Here is a 13,826-nt window from a genome sequence, read left to right as displayed (position 1 = left end):
GTATGTATGCTTGTGTTTAATATTATAAAGTCGTGTCATATTGTTGTGGGTAACATGGATCACTACTTCTATCTTGAAGCATGATCAAGGGAAAAGGATCTCCTCCTCCGAAAGAATGCAGGAAGGCATCAGTCACACGAGATGAAATCAACATAACATGTCCTCATATGAAGTATGAGGTGGTTGACTACAATTAAGAAACTCTGATTGAGAGCTCCTGGGAATGGAATGTGTGAGGAAGGAAGAGATCTTGAGATATGCAACCATGATAAACGAAATCAACATCCAAAGACTAAGAAGAGTTGACTAGGAAATCTCCCGGAAAGATATGAAGACTCTGATGGAAGTCTGAAAAAGATGAAGACCCTTGACAATGGATATCTTTAGGAGATGTGTCAACATGTATGCAGGATGTTGATACCTACAAGAAGATGTCATGATGAAGAGCCATCTCGTAAGGTACAATTTGATTTAATGTTATGTTTTGATTTCTTGAATAATATCTGGATGAGTTCATGCAGGGCTAATGGAACAAGAGTTGTAAGTACAAGTACAACTAGCATTCATGTGGTGGATGGAAATCCCTGAAAGAAACATGATGAAGAAGTAGCCATATGACGAAGGTTCCAGATATGTATCAAGAAGGCGACTTTCCATGAAGAAAGGAATGACATGACAAACAAAGAAGGAAAGTGATGGATGGCTTATGCCCTACAAGAAAGAAGCTCGACTGAATTTCATAACATCAAGGAAAGAAATTGATCAAGCAGCTGAAGAACCCACGAAGAAGAAGAAGTTGATGAAAAGGAGAGTCCCTAGTTAAGAGGGAGCTCTGAGAAGTCCCTAATTGAGAAGGAGCTTGGGCAAGATCCTAGTTAGAGGGAACTTGGGTACATTCCTTTACAGGAATGGGCATATCTTCCCTAGTTGAGAGGGAGAGATAGACACAACATTGTTGTCTTCACTTGGGAAGAAAGAATGGAGGATTGGGTAATCATCTAGCATCTGATTTTCTTTGAGGATGTGTAGGGCATCCAAGATAAGAGTAGGTAAGAGGACCGATATTCTTTGAGGGCTGGGAACCCAAGATAAGAATAGTCCTAGAAGGTCATACTTAGTGAACACCTCGGTGGGTATGTACCTTGAGAGACAATGATGAAGGTGTCTATAGTCATTGGTCTCGCCAACATTGTGCTCTGATCTGATGAGAGATAGAGCGATCAGTCAAGCCCTTGCTATGGAAACAATGTTGGTTACTATGATGCTATACAGATGGGTTACCAATCCGATTCTTCTTATGAGAAATTCTTCATATTGAGAATGACCAAGTGTCGTTTTGAATACCTCCCTAGTTAAGAGGGAGTGTTGAAGAAAGTGTAACTAGGTTCATTATTCATAATGACATGATCTTTGTAAATGATGAAATAAAAGAAATGAAATTATTTTTGTATGCCTTGCTACATGGGTTTCATGAGCAAGAGGTTTATTTGTTAGTGGCTCCCATTGAGAGCCTTAGGATTTATTATTGAGTTAAAGAGTCAATGTCATATGAAGAAGCTCTTCTTGAGCCTATGTTCAATGTATACAAGTCTATATAAATGTTTAACAACCCTCCAAAGACAAGCACAATCCGTCTTGAAGAAGTCGGCCTCCAAACAAGATAAAAAGAATTCATGTCAGCTCATATAAGGAGACACAACGGTTCCCTCTCTCATGTCGGCTTATATGCATGACTAACCACTATAAATAGGCATGTAAGATCTGCATTACAGGCAAAAGAACTTGGATCCTCTAAAATCTCGGATGAGTACAGGGGTACAGTATTTCGGATGGGTACAGACCAGCATCTTTGTGTTTTACAGATGGGTACCCCAGAAGTAAAGTCTCATGATGATCGATGTCTCAGCATACTAGACAGTCTCGACATATCTATGATGATGAAGATCTCGATGCAGGGAGAGATTACAGTGACAGTCTCGGCATAGTTGTGATGATGAGGATGTCGGTGATCACACAGTAACACACTTTGTCTCAACATTCATTCCGAATGCAGTCATGATCTCAGCGTAATGTTAATCATGACTTCAGTCATGATCTTGATGAGGACATAGTTACAAGGTCATGATCTAGATGTAGATCTCGATGCAACTCTCATTCATATAGAGATCTCATTGTTATGGTGAAGGTCTCACTGAAGGAGCAGCAATTGTGCAATTGTAATGACCTCAGTGATGCAATAATGATGACCTCGGTGTAGCAACAGTGATGATGATGATCTCAGCAATGACAAAGAAGAGGATTGGTGTCTTGGTCTTGGAGTGGCCTAATAGGTCAAGGGTCATGGTCTTGGTATTTATCAATTGGAATCTCTATAAGAAGAATTTTGTGTGGGTTTTCCTCTCAAAGAGTGAGAGGTTTTGGCCCTGGCAGAAAGCCAACATCTTGTGTTCTTGTCTCTTTTGTTTTGGTAACTATTTGATGAACTAAGAAGACACACTCTAATAATAGCAGGAGAAGATTGTGCTAATAAGGAAAAAGTTAAAAATACCTCACAAATAGTTATCATGGTGAAAAGAATCTTATTAACTTAATTTGCCCTAGATTCTTCAACACCCTTGGGGTTAGGCTATGCTAATAAGCCGGAGGGATGTGGTCCCTTCAGGTGGATCCGCCCAGATATGTCCAAATATATATATTTCTACTTCATTTTAATGTTAAGTTTTTTTTGTCCCCCGAGGAGGGTGCCCAAGAGCGAGTGTCCCCCGTCCACCCCTCCCCCACCTTGATATGATGTCAGTTCACACAAAAAGGGGTTGTGGCTCTCACTATACTTGGTGCAAGGCATGCGCTTCCATCACTTCATCGATCATGGCACAAAGTCGGCACAAGATTAAACATCATTTGAATATTGCAAGTCGCATAGGAAGGTACAAGAGCACTCATCAGGAGAATTCTATCAGATTGGCAGAGATTTAGGAAAATTTGACAATATAGATAGCAAGCTAACCATTCTAGCCCGGAGGGTAGTGGCCAGCCAATGCAGATGCCTAGAGATTCTGCCCAATAGTTGTTATGACTCACTGGTTTTTTGCTTACATAACTAGTAGTCTTTTTTGTCTTCTCATGTCGATGTATGTCAAGGTTTGGCATAGCCAACCTGTTTTTATAAGTTTTAATTTACAAGATGCTCTAGTTAGACGAGGTTTTAGCAACCTCAAGACTCTGAACTTATGCTACTGGTCTAGTTTCCGAACAGAGCAGTAGCAGAAAAATTTTAGTCTACGTAATTCTCATTTGACATAATACAAAGTGCATAACTTCAAAAAAAAAATATGTTTTGGACCTAAAAATTTGAAAAACGAAAAACGCCCACAAAAATTAAGGAAAAAAAACAACAACAAAAATTAAGGAAAAAAAACAACAACAAAAAACTGTTTCTACTTCATTTGAATGCTAAGGTTTTGTTGTGCCTGATAAAATATTTAGAAGAAGAATGCAGTCAAAGCTTTGCTTCTTTTTTTAAGTAATATTTGAATAAATTAGAGTAATAAAAAATATGCATTTGTGAAAATAAGAGACCTCTTACCTTGGCAGTGTTTATGTGAGGTTGAGGCTGAGGCTCTGGCTGTGATTCTTCAAAAAGAATAATTATCTCAAGGAAGCAAATTTTTAGTGGGATTTGATCCGCTCTTTCAGAGACTGCCCATCAGAATGAGTGGGAGACGATTTGGACTGCGATGCCATATTCGGAAGAACACTGAAACCCGATCTCAGGCTTTCGATGAGATTTCATTTCACCGCGGCTTCCAGACACAAGAAGCCCTTAATGATTTGGACAGCGATGCGATGGTCGGAAGAACAATGAAACATTATCTGAAGCTTTCGATGAGATTTCATTTCGCCCTGGGTTCGAGGCACAAGAAGCCCTCCGTGAGCGAATGAATATGATCAAATATGAGTTTCTCCTCTATGTATAAGAACTTTGTTTTCAGCCATGTAACATGTTAAATGCAATCCCTGCGCCAAAAATACCCTGCTTTAAGTACACAAATAAAAAATGAGATATGAGGATTAAATGAAAGAGTGTAGGAAAAAATTGAACCTTTAACAGGCTTGTTTATATCTGAAGGAGAAAGCAGTTTGATTTAGATGATATCATGAGCATAGATGTGATCATCCTCATTCAGCATTTCTTCTTCTTTGAGATTTCTAAGAGAATTGGGGATCGCGAAAGGAGGAACCACGGCTGTGGTCGTTTGGGCCAAAACCAGGCTCTGGGAACAGAGCAATTTTGTGGATTTCCCATTTTAAACTCTTCCCTTACCTTCTGCGGACTCCAAATGCTTATTCAGCTCGATTTTAACTCCGTGTTGTAGATTCAAATTCAAAGCCAGGTTTTTAAAATTAGTTGTTTAAAATAGGCAGTCAAATCACCCGGTAAAATATTTATAATATTATGATTTGTATTGTTTAAATTGCAAAATAACCAGGTGCCCTTCGATAATGTCAAAATAAAGCATTCATGAAATTATGGTGTGTATGGTTTAAATCGCAATTTCAAGTGTGTAGATAAATTCAAAATTTTGGAATTAGTTAAAGATGACACTCTGCAACTTGAGCTATGGTAATTTTACATTTAATTCCGAAAAAAAATAACAATTTTTTAATGTGATAATAGATTTTGATCTGATAAAGGAGAAAAACCATTAAAATATTGAACAATATGATGGTTAATACTCCCCGGTTTGAAATTAAATTAATAACCATGTAGTGCCATGCCTTCTACTTCTTAGTTGTTAAGTTGGGCTAATTTTACATTTAATTCAAAAAAAATATTAACAATTTTTTAATGTGATAATAGATTAAGGAGAAATTTTAATGTGATAATAGATTTTGCTCGGATAAAGGAGAAAAACCATTAAAATATTGAAAAATATGATGCTTAATACTCCCTGGTTTGAAATTAAATTAATAACCATGTAGTGCCCATGCCTTCTACTTCTTAGTTGTTAAGTTGGGCCCTCTTAGTTTTAGATTTTTGAAATGTATATTAAATGATTAATATATTTTATTTAATTAATATTAATATTAATATTTATGATAGATGAAAGTTTGTTTAAGGGTTAATGGGGTTTTTGATTGGTTAGGAAAATGGGGTGTTAGTATATTCCATTAATATTTTGGTCTTTTTGAGTATATATTTGTTTTTATGCTAATGTCCTTGAGCAAGTAGGTCATTTAATGTGATTGTGTGCTCCATTCTCTTTCTATGGGTACTCTTCCTTAGTGCCTACTCCATTGTGTAAGTGTATGTTCTAAGTGACTTTGGTGGAATCGATACCCTTATCACCGTTCCTTTGACTTTGGTGGAATTGATACCCTTGTCATTGTTTCTTTGTTGAAGGGTAATTTTCATAGCATATAAGGTACTTCTATACATTGCAATATCTCGTATAGAATAATTGTCATTTGTGTTGATCGAAAATGACTATGAAAAAATTGTTAATGATATTGGATAATGATAAAGGGAGCATCATTAGGGTCCTAACCTCCCTAACCCCTCAAATAAATTGAATACTATGTATTTTTATTTAATGAAGGAAATTATTAGTAAATAAGACCTATAAAATAGTGAATATGATCATTGTAAGAAGGCTTACTAGAAGGTTTCACCTTCTAGAAAGTTCTTCTCTAGAATATTCTTAAGGGATAAAAGTAGTATAGATAGAGGTAGAAGCATTGTAAATGATGTCTTGTGGAATCATTTGCAATCATAGCTCTTCTCTATAAGAGGTTCCCCCCTCGAGGATGCAAGTGAACAATTAGACCCCTAAGATATTAGGTTGAGTACTACTGTTGGACCTCCCAATTATATTAGAGAATTGTAACATAAGGCGCTTCCTTGTCCTTGGGACCCTTAAAAGCCCTACTCATTGCTACCAGCCTAGAATGGTGTAACATAGCCCCTTCAACCACATAGCCCATCCTAAGGGTAGAAGGAGGTGTTATTATCATTGACTTGACGTCCATAGTCCTGTCATGGAAATGGGGTCTTAAAAATTTCATCATATTTCAAGCTCCTTATAACTTTAATCAAAACATCACTAATGTGTTCAACTCGTCAAGAGCTTTCCAATTATATAATTTGTTCCTCAATCCAACTCCTAGATCAAAAGATATGACCATTTAAAGATGTGATCAATCTCCTCTTGCCATGTAACAGGGCTCTGCCATGTGGTGCCCACATGGCCTTCCACATTTATGCTATATTGTCTTTGAACAAGTGCACATCAACATATGATTTTGAGGTTATTCCACTACGACATAAGCCACATCACCATATGGTGGCCCCACCAGGCTCCCTCCATGGCCTTATGGATTAGGATTTTGTTGTTGTAACATATCTCGGCCCTTAGCCAAATTCTATAGAGCCCTTCATTACCACTAGGAAAACAACCCAAAACCAAGACGGGAACACTCATGTCAACCATTGGACTTGCCTTTATGTCTCGAGACATAAAAATCACGACCATTTCATTTTGTTACCCAGGGGAAACACCCGAGATGACATCACCCTAAAGGTGATCTTCATGTTGACTGGTGAGAAACTGTGACATCCCCTGGTTAACATTTCTTTCTTGTAAATAATTGTAATTATTTTAAAATGGTTGAGAAAGGGGCACAAGCTTGAGGAAGGAAGTTGCCTGAGGAAATGGTTGTTTTTAAATATCAATCTTGGTTGGCTAAAAATAATTAAATGTGTTGATTGTGCATTAAATTAATTGAAGAAATAGAGACAAGTTTAGGTGTCCTTTAGCTCCCACCACAAGCAAGAAAGGGACAAAATTAAAGACAAACATGGGTTGCGATGTTAGGACGTGGACCGCTCTACAAATCATGGGAAGCGAGTGGCAGTTAGTTGGCTATTGGAGGGATGAGAACATTCATTCATCAATTTATACATGTTTTTTCTCTCTCTCGTGCAAGGGGCAAGAGGCATTAGCAGATAATGCAACGCTTAGAATTGTTGTGTAAGAACACAGAGTTGAAAGGGAGATAAAGTGATCTTTAATGCTGACTTGAATCCTGGAAGAAGGGCACCAACTTAGGAACTTGTTGTAGCTGCCACAAACCCCCTCCAAAATTGTTCCTATGCTTTAATTTTGGAGCCTACATTTGATCATAAGAATGGTCGCTTTAACTGGCGTCAAGTGTTCTTCTTGCTTATTAATTGTCTTAATGACTTATTCTTTCATGTTAGGCTTATGATATCTTAAATCTGTTGTCATGATAAAGATTAGGCCTTGTCGACAGGAGTTGCACAACTTTTGAAGACAATAAAACACTACTCAAACACAAGTTAAGTCTTGCCTTGATTAAGCATCGTTTGCATACTTTGCCATGAGGAACTGCGCAATCCTTGTTCATATAGAACTGCAAAACTCCCTATGATATTGAACTACACAATAATTTGAGGCATGCAACTGTTGTTAAAGCAAGTTGTGCAATCACCTTGTGAGAGAAAAACTATGCAATCCAATGTGCACTAGAATTGCACAGTCCCTTGCCACATTGAACTACGTAGTCCCTTCAATTAATGAACTGCGCAGTGCCCGGAATTAGTCAACTGCACACTCCTAGAAAGTGGGAGGTGTGCATTCCTATCTAGCAGTGTGGCACAAGTTTCTATTTTTTATCTTGAGACAAGTGTTAATTAACTAGAGATCCCTCCTTGATTTTAGGCATGCAAACTTGAAACCCTAACCCTAATCTCGTGAGTGCTAATCTATATAGGAAAGGATCATAAAGCTCATTCTCACACTTTCCGTTGGAGCTCTAGCCATCCTCACGAGAACAAGGAGCTTTGAATTCCATTTGCGTTGCTTTTCCAAGTAAATTTCTCAAGTGTCACTTTCTGCCACTTTTTGTTTTCGCTTTTGTCACTTTTGTGTTTGCAAGTGTTGTTTCGCCTCGTTCTTCTTGTAACAAGTGGCATTTCTGCTACTATTAACTTCTACAAGATTTGTTTCAATCTTTTGAGCATATTTTCAAGTGTCATGTCTTGTTCCTTGTCTTTTCGCCTACCAACCATTATTGTTGTCGGGTGTATTTATGCATGCATATTCTTCTCTTTTCACTATTGATCCAAGTGGATATTGGTGGCCACCCGCCAATTCCACTTGGACCCCACCATTGCTTCTTTCAGTTTTTCAATTTCATTAATTGTAGCACAGTTTACTATTTTTAGCAGCTTTTTGGGTCCTAAACTTCTGGAGCTGTTTTGAGGCCCTAAACAACATTTTTTTTTTGGAAATCTACCGCCAGCGATTTTCTGCCTCAAATCATCTTTTTTGTCGTAGTCCTCGGAGAGATCTTTCCAATGGGTTATCATGCGCGTCAAACAGAGATAATATAACCAAGTCACGACCCCGGGAAGTTGGCTGTCCAACTCACCCCAATGGGGCCCATAAACTCTTGGTGTTACATCTCCTCGGGTTAGGGTTTTGGTTGTTTAGGGTTTGCTCTTATTGTTCAATAATGAAAAGGCCCTTGAGCCTCATTGTAAGGCAGTTCAGAGGCATGTAGTCGTCGCATCTCTTCTCAGAGATAAGCTACCATCGCCCTAGTTGGTTTATTTCCATTTCTATTTGTAAGCATATTTCAGTATTTTACATTAATGAAATGAAGTATTATTTCCATTGCATCTCTGTGTTTATGGTTATCTCTGTAATTTGTTGCATTCCTGTTTAAATCTAGATCAGTGGTATTAGAGCGGTCTGCTTTTTTTCTCTATTTTTCTTTGCATGTCCCCAACGAGGTCGGGATATAAGGAGTTAGGGCTTGAATTGGTCGAACCTTTGCAAGACCAGCCTCGCAAATCCTGACGGCCTCCCATGGCAGGTGAAAAGAAATATGAGGGGGCAGGAGATCCAATCAAAATCTTGCTCGAAGAAGCCCTCGAGCGACAAAGGAACGCGATGATGGACAACTTCACCCAGATCCTTTAGCGGCTACCCGAGGGGGCGCATCGGCTTCCAACAGCTACTCTGGAAATGCCACACCATTTAAGGTACAAGTTAATTTTGAAATCCCCATATTCAAGGGTCAGATAGACGCATATGCCATTGATAAATGGTTAAATCTGCTAGAGGGTTATTTTTATGTTCATGATTTTTCCAGTTGGGAAAAGATTATTTTTGCTCTTCTCAAAGCAGCCCTCCACTTTCAGGACTAGTGGGAAACCTACTGCGAGCAAAAGGATGAAAGTATAGGCTCACTATTTTCAACCGCACCCACTTGGAATTCATTTCGGGGTGCCATCAAGGAGCAGTACTACCCTGTCGGAAGCTATGAGGATCAATACATAAAGTGGACCATGTTGCGGCAGGGAAGGGACCAAGACGTGTTGGAGTTTACCAATATTTTCCATACCCTTCACACAAAGTTGGGTATCAAGGATTCAGAGCAGCATTTGGTACTCAAATACCGCGGCTACCTCCACAAGTACATCTAGGAAGAAATAGAATTCCTGAACATCTCCTCTCTCAACACGGCATACCGATCTGTTGTCAAGGTTGAGCAAAAGTTTAAACAGAAGAAGCAAGACTTTGGATCTGTGAATCCGAAGCAAGGGAAAGGTGCCCCCAAACCACAGAACAAAGGACAAAGCCAAGGCGGGGTGGCCCAAGACAACCCGCCAAAGCTGCAAGCAAAGAACAATGTCCCAAAGCTGAAAAAGGACATGGGAAAGTGGTGTGAGTTCCATAAGAGCTCCACTCATAACACAAGTGAGTGTCGGGCCAAGCAGTCACTGGTGGTCGAGCTAAAGGTTTTAGAATCAGACGCATGTTCCAACTCTGAGTCAGAACTCGACAAGGGGAATGACAAAGGAAAGCAGATTATCAATGCGGAGCCCAACGCCACTGTTGCCACCATGAAGATCCAAAAGGAGGAACCTGAAGATCTAAAGGAGGAGGAGTGTCTCTTCCACTCCCATATGTGGGTAAAGGGCTCCCCGCTACAATTCATTGTCGACAGTGGGAGCCAAAAGAACCTCATTTCGACAGAGGTCGTGAAGCGGCTGGGCTTAACGACCACAGCACATCCACAACCATACACCATCGGGTGGCTTCACCAAGGACAGGATCTTCACGTGAGCCAGTAGTGTCACCTTCCATACAACATCAAGCCCTTCATGAATGAGGTATTGTGTGACATTGCTCCCCTTGAAGTTTGTGATGTATTATTAGGACAACCATACTTGTGGTAGCGACATGTTGTGTATGAATCAAGGCCTCGTGTTGTTATTGTTACTTTGGGAAATAAGTTGTACAGGATACTGGAGGTAGCACCGCCTACCACCATTTCTTTGGTTACTACAAAACAATACAGTAAGCTCATTTCCAAAACCAGGAAATTTGTTTTCCTGATGATACGCCCTCGAGGAAAGAAGAAGATGGTGGCCACGACCTCCAAAGAGGGCCCCTCTGCACGACAACTACAGATGGACAAGATCGTGGAGGAGTACGAGGACATCTTCACCTCCCCCGCAAGGGTTCCTATGCACTTTCAGGTCAAGCACTCCATTGATCTGACCCCAAGCGCGTCGTTGCCCAATGGACCAATCTATCGGCGCTCTGTTATGGAGAACGATGAAATCAAGAGGCAGATTCAGGAGCTGCTGCAGAAAGGTCACATCCATCTAAGTTCATTGCCCTGTGGGAGCCCGATTGTGTTGGTGCAGAAGAAGGATGGGACTTGGAGACTCTGTATTGACTATCAGGCACTGAACAAGATCATTGTCTGTAATAGGTACCCGATTCCACGGATTGATGACCTCCTGACCAACTGAAGGGGGGAAATATTTCAGCAAGATCGATTTGAAGTCAGGATATCACCAGGTACCAATCGTACCCTTCTATGTGTGGAAGACTGCCTTCAAAGCCAAGGAGGGCCTTTTCGAATGGTTGGTTATGCCTTTTGGATTGACGAATGCTCCTGCAAGCTTCATGAGGCTAATGGATGACATCTTGCAGCCATTCACCAACTCATTTGTAGTGGTATACTTGGATGACATCCTCATCTTCAGCAAGAGTTGGGAAGAGCACCTCCACCACATCCGACAGGTTCTCCAAACACTGCAGCAACACAAGTTATGTGCCAATTTGGAGAAATGCACTTTTGGCATGACCCAGGTTCAGTATTTGGGTTACATTATTGATGAACAAGGGGTGCATGTGGATCCATCCAAGATCCAATTCATTTGGGATTGGCCATATCCAACCACTCTGACAGAGCTCCGCAACTTTCTAGGTCTTGCCAACTTCTATTGCAGGTTCGTATTGGAATTTTCTCATATCACTTGGCCCTTGAGTCAAGTCACCAAGGGAGGAGCGAAAGCAAAATTCTTTTGGTCTGAATCTCAACAGAAGGCATTCACAGAGTTGAAAGATCGCCTCTGCTTGGCACCAGTGCTCGCATTACCAGACTTGCAACAACCATTTGAGGTCAAGACAGATGCCTCTGACTATGCTATTGGGGCAGTCCTTACTCAACACGAGCATCTAGTGGCATATCACAGTGAGACACTTTCAGACACAGTCCGGAAGTATCCCACTTATGACAAAGAGATGTATTCCATTGTGTAGGTCTGCCGACAATGGAAGCATTACATTTTGGGGAAGGAAATGGTCATCCACACAGACCACCGACCCCTGCAGTTCATACAGACCCAAGGGAAATTGCAGAATGATCGCCATCAAAAGTGGTCCACATACCTGCAACAGTTCCATTTGAATATCAAGTATAAGAAGGGTAGCACCAATAATGTTGCAGATTGCCTCAGTCGACCACCGATCATGGCGTTAACCACCGTGCTCAACTCTTGTGGGCACGAGACATCTGATTGGCCACTTCTCTACAAAAGCGACCCAAAATTAGGCCACACATACCAGAGACTCTTAGAGGGTCAGCATGTTCCAAATTTTCACCTCAAGGATGCCCTATTATGCCACCCAGGTCACCTTTGTGTTCCTTCAAGCGAGTGTGCCAAGATGATTTTGGAAGCACACTATAGTTAGGTTGTTGGGCATTTCGAGGTCGAGAAAATGGTGGCAGTACTGCAGAAGTATTTCTATTGGTTGAATCTCCGATAGGATGTTGGGAAGTACATCAGTTCATGCACTGCCTGCGCCATTGCCAAACCAACCATCAAGAAGCAAGGCCTCTATACCCCATTGCCTACCCCTAGTTGACCTTGGGAATCCATCTCCATGGATTACATGTCAAGCCTTCCTTCCACTAAGCATGGAAACGACTGTGTTTTTGTGGTCATCGACAGGTTCTCGAAGATGGCCATTATGGTGGCTTGCAAGAAGAATATCCCAGCCGAAGCCACTGCTAAACTCTTCTTTGAACAAGTGTGGGTACACTTTGGGGTCCCACAGTCTATCATCTTAGATCAGTACAGCAGGTTACCCAGTACAATTTGGTCCAGTCTCTGGTCAATGCTGGACACCAAACTCACTAAGTCCAAGCCTTCCATCCTCAAACTGATGGCCAGACAGAGGTTGTTAACAGGATGATCGTACACATTTTGTGCATGTACAACTCAAAGCATCCACGTAGATGGGATGAGAGCCTCCCCTATGTTCAACACAGCTACAATCAGGCTCTCCATAGCTCGACTGGCCACAACCCTTTTCAGGTGGGCTTGGGATTCCAGCCACTATGTCCCATTGATGTGGCCATGCCATTTGCAGCTACTCACGCAGATTCGGCTCATGTCCAGTCCGAAACAGATAAGGCAAACAGCTTCATTGAGCACATCCAACATATTCGCCAGCAGGTCCATGACATTCTGGAGAAATCAAATGCCAAGTATAAGCAGTGACATGATCAACATCGGTTGCCACACAAGTTTCGGGTGGGCGACAAATTCTAGTTGCATTTGCAAAAGGAACACCTTACCAGAGCCTATCGGAAACTCAGACCACTCTGATATGGTCCTTACACCATTACCAAGGTTGTGGGAGACAATGCATTTGAGCTAAACATTCCCCCATTCCTTGGCCTGCACCCAGTGTTCAATGTGGACTGCCATCAGCCATACTTTCCACCATTACTAGACACATCCGACATTGCAGAACATCTCACACCCACAGAATTAAATCCAGATTGCATGGAATAAGTTGCAACTGATCAGATCATGGACACATAGATCAAGCACACTCGCCAGCAGAATATCCAACTATATCTAGTTATTAAAGCAGGCCAAGTCCTTCACCAGGGCAAGTGGCTCACCAGGGACCAAGTTCAGCAAAAGTTTCCTCATCTCATGGAGGAACTCAACGCAATGGGGACCATTGCTTCCTAACTGGAGAGGAATAATCTAGGTGGATATTGGTGGCCACCCGCCAATTCCACTTGGACCCCCACCATTGCTTCTTTCAGTTTTTCAGTTTCCTTAATTGTAGCACAGTTTACTATTTTTAGCAGTTTTTTCGGGTCCTAAACTTCCGGAGCCATTTTGAAATCTACCACCAGCGATTTTCTGTCTAAAATCGTCTTTTTCGTTGGAGTCCTCGGAGAGATATTTCCAACGGGTTATCATGCGCGTCAAACAGAGATAATATAACCAAGTCATGACCCCTGGAAGTTGGTTGTCCAACTCACCCTAACGGGGCCCATAAACTCTTGGTGTTACATCTCCTCGGGTTAGGGTTTTGGTTGTTTAGGGTTTACTCTTATTGTTCAATAATAAAAAGGCCATTGAGCCTCATTCTAAGGTAGTTCAGAGGCATGTAGCCACCATATCTCTTCTCAGA

At 41.1% G+C, this 13,826-nt stretch overlaps 1 long non-coding RNA gene across 1 annotated transcript in view; it reads right to left on the bottom strand.

Annotated features, from left to right (window-relative positions):
• LOC149223318 (uncharacterized) overlaps positions 1-4,346 on the bottom strand; it is a 30,684-nt gene extending 26,338 nt beyond the window's left edge. The window contains exons 1-2 of the long non-coding RNA XR_016248956.1: positions 4,103-4,346; positions 3,587-4,017 (exon numbers count right to left, since the gene is read on the bottom strand). This is a non-coding gene — a long non-coding RNA (uncharacterized LOC149223318). The remainder of the gene's footprint in view (positions 1-3,586; positions 4,018-4,102) is intronic.
• Between the last annotated feature and the right edge of the window lie 9,480 nt (positions 4,347-13,826).

Source organism: Pinus tabuliformis, chromosome Q, assembly GCF_031772625.1.
Source record: "Pinus tabuliformis cultivar Carrire ecotype Pingquan chromosome Q, CPIR1, whole genome shotgun sequence".
NCBI lineage: Eukaryota > Viridiplantae > Streptophyta > Pinopsida > Pinales > Pinaceae > Pinus > Pinus tabuliformis.
The sequence above is the reverse complement of the archived record's forward strand: the minus strand, read 5'-3'. Positions and strand labels throughout refer to the sequence as shown.